Source organism: Neltuma alba, unplaced genomic scaffold (genome assembly GCF_004799145.2).
Source record: "Neltuma alba isolate B1F8T4 unplaced genomic scaffold, ASM479914v2 tig00011083_pilon, whole genome shotgun sequence".
Lineage (NCBI taxonomy): Eukaryota > Viridiplantae > Streptophyta > Magnoliopsida > Fabales > Fabaceae > Neltuma > Neltuma alba.
The window spans coordinates 296481-302735 of record NW_021635824.1 but is presented as its reverse complement, the minus strand read 5'-3'; positions in this window follow the sequence as shown (position 1 = coordinate 302735).

Below are 6255 nucleotides of genomic sequence, written 5' to 3'. Positions count from 1 at the left end.
TCATCTTCATCTGAAAGATCTTCAAGTGATGTCCCTTGAAATGGATCACCTTCAAATGCATTGTTTTTGTATCCCTTCTTCTATTCATTTATTAGTCAACAAGACAATAGATCATCCTTTAATAGCAAGATCTGGAATATAAAAAACTTATTTAGCCTAAGAAGCCAAAATAAAAGACTCTTCTTTATACCCTTCCTTATTCAAATTCAAATGTATGAAACCTAAGTTATCAACCCTCAATACCTTATTATTGTTTATCCACTTGCAACTAAATATTGCAATTCTAAAACTAATGTAATCTAACCCCCAAATATGCTCAATCACCCCAAAGTATGATATACTTGCATGGATAGGATTTTTATCTTTGGCACCTAATATAATGTATGGTATTAGCTACAAGGGTTACACCATTGTTTTGCATTTTACTCTGATCATCCTTCTCTTTAGTATAGAAAGTGAACCCATTGATAAGGTAGCTTATGAAAAAAAGTACATGTTTGCTCGGTCTATTTGCGAAGAACTTTATTTTCTCAGAAATTGAACTAGGAACAACATTATAATTGTGAATGCACATGCTCTTTCAACCATCACTACTAGAAAAAAAAGCTTTTAACAGCGGTTAAAATGAGCTTTCCACAAAGGTTTTGGACGTGATGTGAATTATGTCGATGTTGTAAAGAGAATAAAACAAGGCGGTTTAAAACCGCCATGAAGAGTAAACTTTTCATTGTGGTTTTATTGATCAAACCACCATAGAAAGACTATTTTTAACAGCAGTTATTAACATAACCATCGTTAAAAATGTTTTTAGAAGCGGTTATACAAATAACTGTCGTTAAAAACAAGAGTTTTTTTTTAAATACTATGTGAATTTCGTTTACAACCTCTTTACAATTTATATATTTGAAATTCTATCACCAAAGTCATCATTCATAACCTTATCCTTTCTAGACAGTGTAGCCTTTCTAATTTCTACACGCCATATCCAATTTGTATACCTCAAATTTATCCCATAACAGATAAGATGCTCTCTTATCTCAGGAATACTCTACCGACTATTGTTTAAACATTTGACACAAAGACAACAATACAATTCATCTCCTTTACTGGAGATATTTCTCTGAGCAAACTTAAGAAATTTTTCAACCCCATCCTCGTATTCTTTAGTAATTATCTTAACTTTTATCTAACTACGACCCATTGTTCTATAGAGTCAATGAGCATAGTTGTACTATCAAACTCAATTCTAACTCCTTAATTCAAATATTCAAATAAATAAAATAATTAAGTGTTAGTCAATAAATTAAAATTGACTAACACTTAATTACAAATTAAAGAGAATGTCCTTTTTATTTTATAAAAAATTTGACAGAATTTTTCCTTAAATATAATAAATCCCAAATTATTTAAAAAATGAACAAATCAATCAATCAATCAACCAAACCAACAATGTAATAAACAAAAACAGGATAAAATTGAAGAAATATAACAAACAAAACAAAAGTAACAATTCAATTTCAAACCAATTCAATGAATAAAGATTCTTAAATCTAAAACTTCTGAATCCAAAACAGGAATGTAAATAATATCCATTTGCGATGAAATTTTAAATAACACTTTACCATCAATCAAAGTTCATAATGAAAAAAAAATTGACAAAACACTTAACAGATTATTTATTAGTAAATTCACAAGTTTATTACAAAAATATACCAAAAATTCAAAATAAAATATCAAAAAATTATTAAAAAAATCAAAAACTTAAAAACTAATCAACTTTGAACATTTAAACATGTTTCTAATGTCGTTTATAAGAAGAAATTGAGGTTTTCTAACTTCAAATGCCACCAACCAACACCTTAAGCACATAAAAAACTCAAAACAGACAATGCAACACATCCAAAACATAAAACCAATCAACCCATTTAAAATACAATAGATTTTTATTTTCAAAACATCAAAGAAACCAAGAAAAATGAAAAGAATGAAAGAAGAGAAAATTCATTCATTGGAGACGATTCAAATGCGAAAATGCAACAAAAGACAGTGGTGGAAGATGGCGGCAAACAACCACAAGTGAAATGGAGAACTTTTAATGACAGGAAATAAGAGGGATTGACTGATATTGCAATTCGGTGATGGTGGGACAAAGGGGGACCACAGCGCACTACTGACATGAAATGCGAAAAACAAAACCGCGATAGGGTTAATTTTAATCTTTTCACAATGGTTTTCTTAATAATTGTGGTGGAAAGTTAACAGTAACAACACTTGTTTATAAAAATACCACTATCTTTTTTTTTTGACGATATTTTTCAATTTAACCACTGTTGTTTTCTATCGTTATATGTCTGTTTATTTTGTGCTTTGGCGTCCCAACTTTCTAATTTATTAGGATTATCTCTCTTAAGTTCATTAAAATGCTTGTCCACATAGTCCTCAATCTCTTCAGAGTAGTGTAATACATATAGACGTGCTTGCTCCCACTGTTGGTCAGAGATAGTAACAACTTTCCTCCCCATAATCCCTTTTCCATCTATTCTTCCCTTATGCTATGATACTCCCAATATCACTTGCATTTTTAAGTACTATGTAGAAAACTCAGTAGCCTCTTCATAAATATAGCATTTTACAATGCATTCCTCTGGCCAACTCTGATTTTTCATATGCCATTTCAATATCTTCATGTAACGCTCAACTGGGTACATCCATCTCAAATAAGTTAAGCCACACTTTTGCACCTATCTAACTAAGTGAATGGTTAGATGGATCATAATGTCAAAAAATCTAAGGGGAAAATACATTTCAAGCTCACACAACGTAACTATGATTCGAGTTTGCAACCTTGATAATTTATTAGGATTAATCATTTTACTGCAAAGAGACTTGAAAAAGAAACATAGCTTTGTGATCGTAGCTCACACCTTATTAGGTAAAATAGCCTGTATTGCCACTGGAATAAAGTTTTCCATCAACACATTGAAATCATGAGATTTTAAGTCCTTCAGCTTCAAATCCTTAATTGAAAGAAGGTTGCTAATATTAAAAGAGTAACCCTCTGATTCTTTTACTATGGCAAGAAACTCACAAAAACTTGTTTTCTTTTTTAAATAGTATGTGAGCAACCGAACGAAGAAATTTACAAGTTCTCTTGTCCTTTGGTGCTAATTCCTTCCTTATCCCCATCTTAATCATGTCTAACATTACTTTTATGCCATCCATGGTCATCCCTAGAATATGGAGTAATGTGCCAAAAAAAATTTCACATATTTTTCTTAATATGCATAACATCAAAAAAAATGTCTCACATCTAGGGTCTTCTAATACAACAACGCAAAGAAAATGGACTCCTTCTTCTACCCACTTGTCCCAACATGCCTGGCAAAAGGTTTGCCAAATTCACACTCTATATCTTTTACCTTATAAAAAAAATCCTCCCCAATCAACGGTGTAGGTGCCTTACCTTCTTCTAAATTCCCATTGAAATATTTTTTGCAACCCTGGTAAAGATGATCACGATGCAACCGTCTACGGTGTTCTATATAGGAATTTTTCATACCATGTTTCAATTTTATTGAATCCATACCCTCTTCACAAATGGGATATCCAAGTTGGCCTTTAATGCTATGCCCTGACAGATTACCACATGCAGAAAAGTCGTTGATTATGCCAAACAATATGGCTCTCTTGAATTTTTTTTCCTTATACACATCATATACATCAACCCCACTCTCCCATAATAGTTTTAAGTCTTTAATTAGTGGAGTTAGGTATATATCTATGTCATCATAGAATACTTGCGCTTTATGCATAGCCATGGAGGAAGATTATATATAAATAAAATCACTGGCTATATACTACGGGTACTGCTTTGCATGCCATATAGGTTCATTATGTCAGTAGCCAATGTAAGGTGTTCTATACTGAATTCAGGATACTTAATATCAAACTTCTTCCATTCTAGAGAATCAGCAGGATGCTGAAGCATATCATCTTTAATCCTTTCATCTACATGCCACCTTAGATTTCTTGCATCTTTTCTACTGCTATACAAGTGTCTGAATCTTGGTACAATAGGAAAATACTATAACGCTTTTTTCAGACTCTTCCCATTGTCTTAGTAGCGTGAGACATTATACTTAGGACACTCAGTTAATGATTTATGTTCCTTCTGAAGCAAAACACAATTGTTAGGACAAGCATGTATCTTCTCCTGGCTCAGGCTGACAGAGCACAACACCTGTTTTGCATCATATGTTTTGCTTGGAAGCTCATTTTTGTTTGGTAGCATTTGTTTCAAAAGTGAAAACAATTTTGTGAAGCTTGTGTCATTCCAACCATTTTTTACCTTCAGATTATACAATTGCAAAAATGCAAACAATTTTGTGAATCAGTACAACCTCTACACAAAGGCGTCACCGTGTCACTCTTCCACCTCTCAAATATTTTTGGACAATTCTCGAGTTTCCTTTCAATCGTGTTGGCCATATCTTTAAGATGGTCAGCTTCATATATATTTGTAGCAAAATTAGTTGATCTAAAGCTTTCATTGTGCCTTTGATTACTATTGCCTACATCTCTTGTCTCCCTGTGTTTTGTCCAATATTTATAACTTTGATAAATTATATTAATAATTAAGTGACTCTCACAAACAAAGGGTGAAACCCTCTTAAGACGGCAACACTTAACACAAGGGTAAATAATCCTATTGCGATCATCATCATGTTTAACCACAAACTTAACAAAATATTCTATACCCTCCCAATATTTACTTCACAGGTAGTTGGCAGACATCTATTTCTTGTTTATAGTCCCCATCTAACATTAAACATTTTAGAGGGAAATGTGATCAAGGACTCAAAGATGTTGAGCGAATTAAACAAATATAGAAAATCAATGAGTTACAACTAATCATATGTTACCCATCTCTAATTTTAATTCTACTATTCCAACTATTAACAACTAGCAATTTTAGTCATTAACAACTAGTAATGGAAATCAATTCAATCATGTGCCATTCCATTTTGAAAACTTTTGGCAGCATAATAGCTTAAAAATGCGCATTTCTCAAGCTTTATGCCCTCTATTCAAACTATATCATCTTCAAAAAAATTACTAAATAGCACATTAGTAGCAAGGCAATATCATCATTAATAACAACATTTTGGGGGGGGGGAAAACAAAGCCATTGAATTCCAACTAACTTGCATGGAAGTTTAATTCTTCATACTAAAAATAAAGCCATTGAATTTAGAAACAATGCCATCTAAATTTAATCATGTCCCATTCCAATTGGAAAAAATTTAGTAGCATAATGGCTTAAAATGAGGACTTTCCAGATTTTATGTCTTCTCTTTCCACTACTGTAGCTTCAAAAAATAAATCTTTCAACATTAAACTAGGAAGACAATTTCAATTTAGAAAACCTAACGCCTAAAACTATTATTCATACAAATTTAATTAAATCTAAATAGCCTAAAACTATCTAAAACAATGCCATTTTCCCATCATTTCTTATTTCCTTTCCCTAGTCTTTTACATTCTCACCATTTAATGCTTCAACATATTGAAATAATTAGAACTCACATTGAAATTAAAATAATTAGAACTGATATTTAAACAATCAAAGCCCATATTGAACTTCAAACAATCAAAATCAAAACCCACGTTCAACCTCAAGCAAACAGAACCCACTTAAACCAAAATAACCACACATATGCTTCAAATAGCATGAAACAATGCCATTCAATAGGAAAGGAGAAAGAGAAGAAGAAGCCATGACCAACCTTGAGCAATAAAAGTAGAAACAAACATGAACACTAGAGATCAGTGCCAACTGCAATGCAATGTTGTGAAGAGCAAAGTATGAGAAGCTGCGAACTACAAAATGTGAGGAAAATGGAGGAGAAATCACCAAATCAACAAAAAAAGTTTCAAAAATCAGTTGGGGAAGGTAGATTAGAGCAGTAGGAGGTTTAGGAAGAGCATGCTTCAGAGATAGGGCGCCTAGAATTTGAAACTTAGCTTGAGGGAAGTGAATTTGAATAGGAATTTTAAAACACAATACTTGATGGTTATTAGATCAAACTGTCAAGTAATTTAAATATATACTTGAAGGTTGTAACTCAAACCGTTAAGTATTTTTAATAGATACTTGATGGTTGTATCTAAGAACTATCAAGTATTCCTATGAGGGAAACATTGGACGGTTTTTGGCTAAAATCGTCAAATATTTGAAACAGAAACTTGATGGTT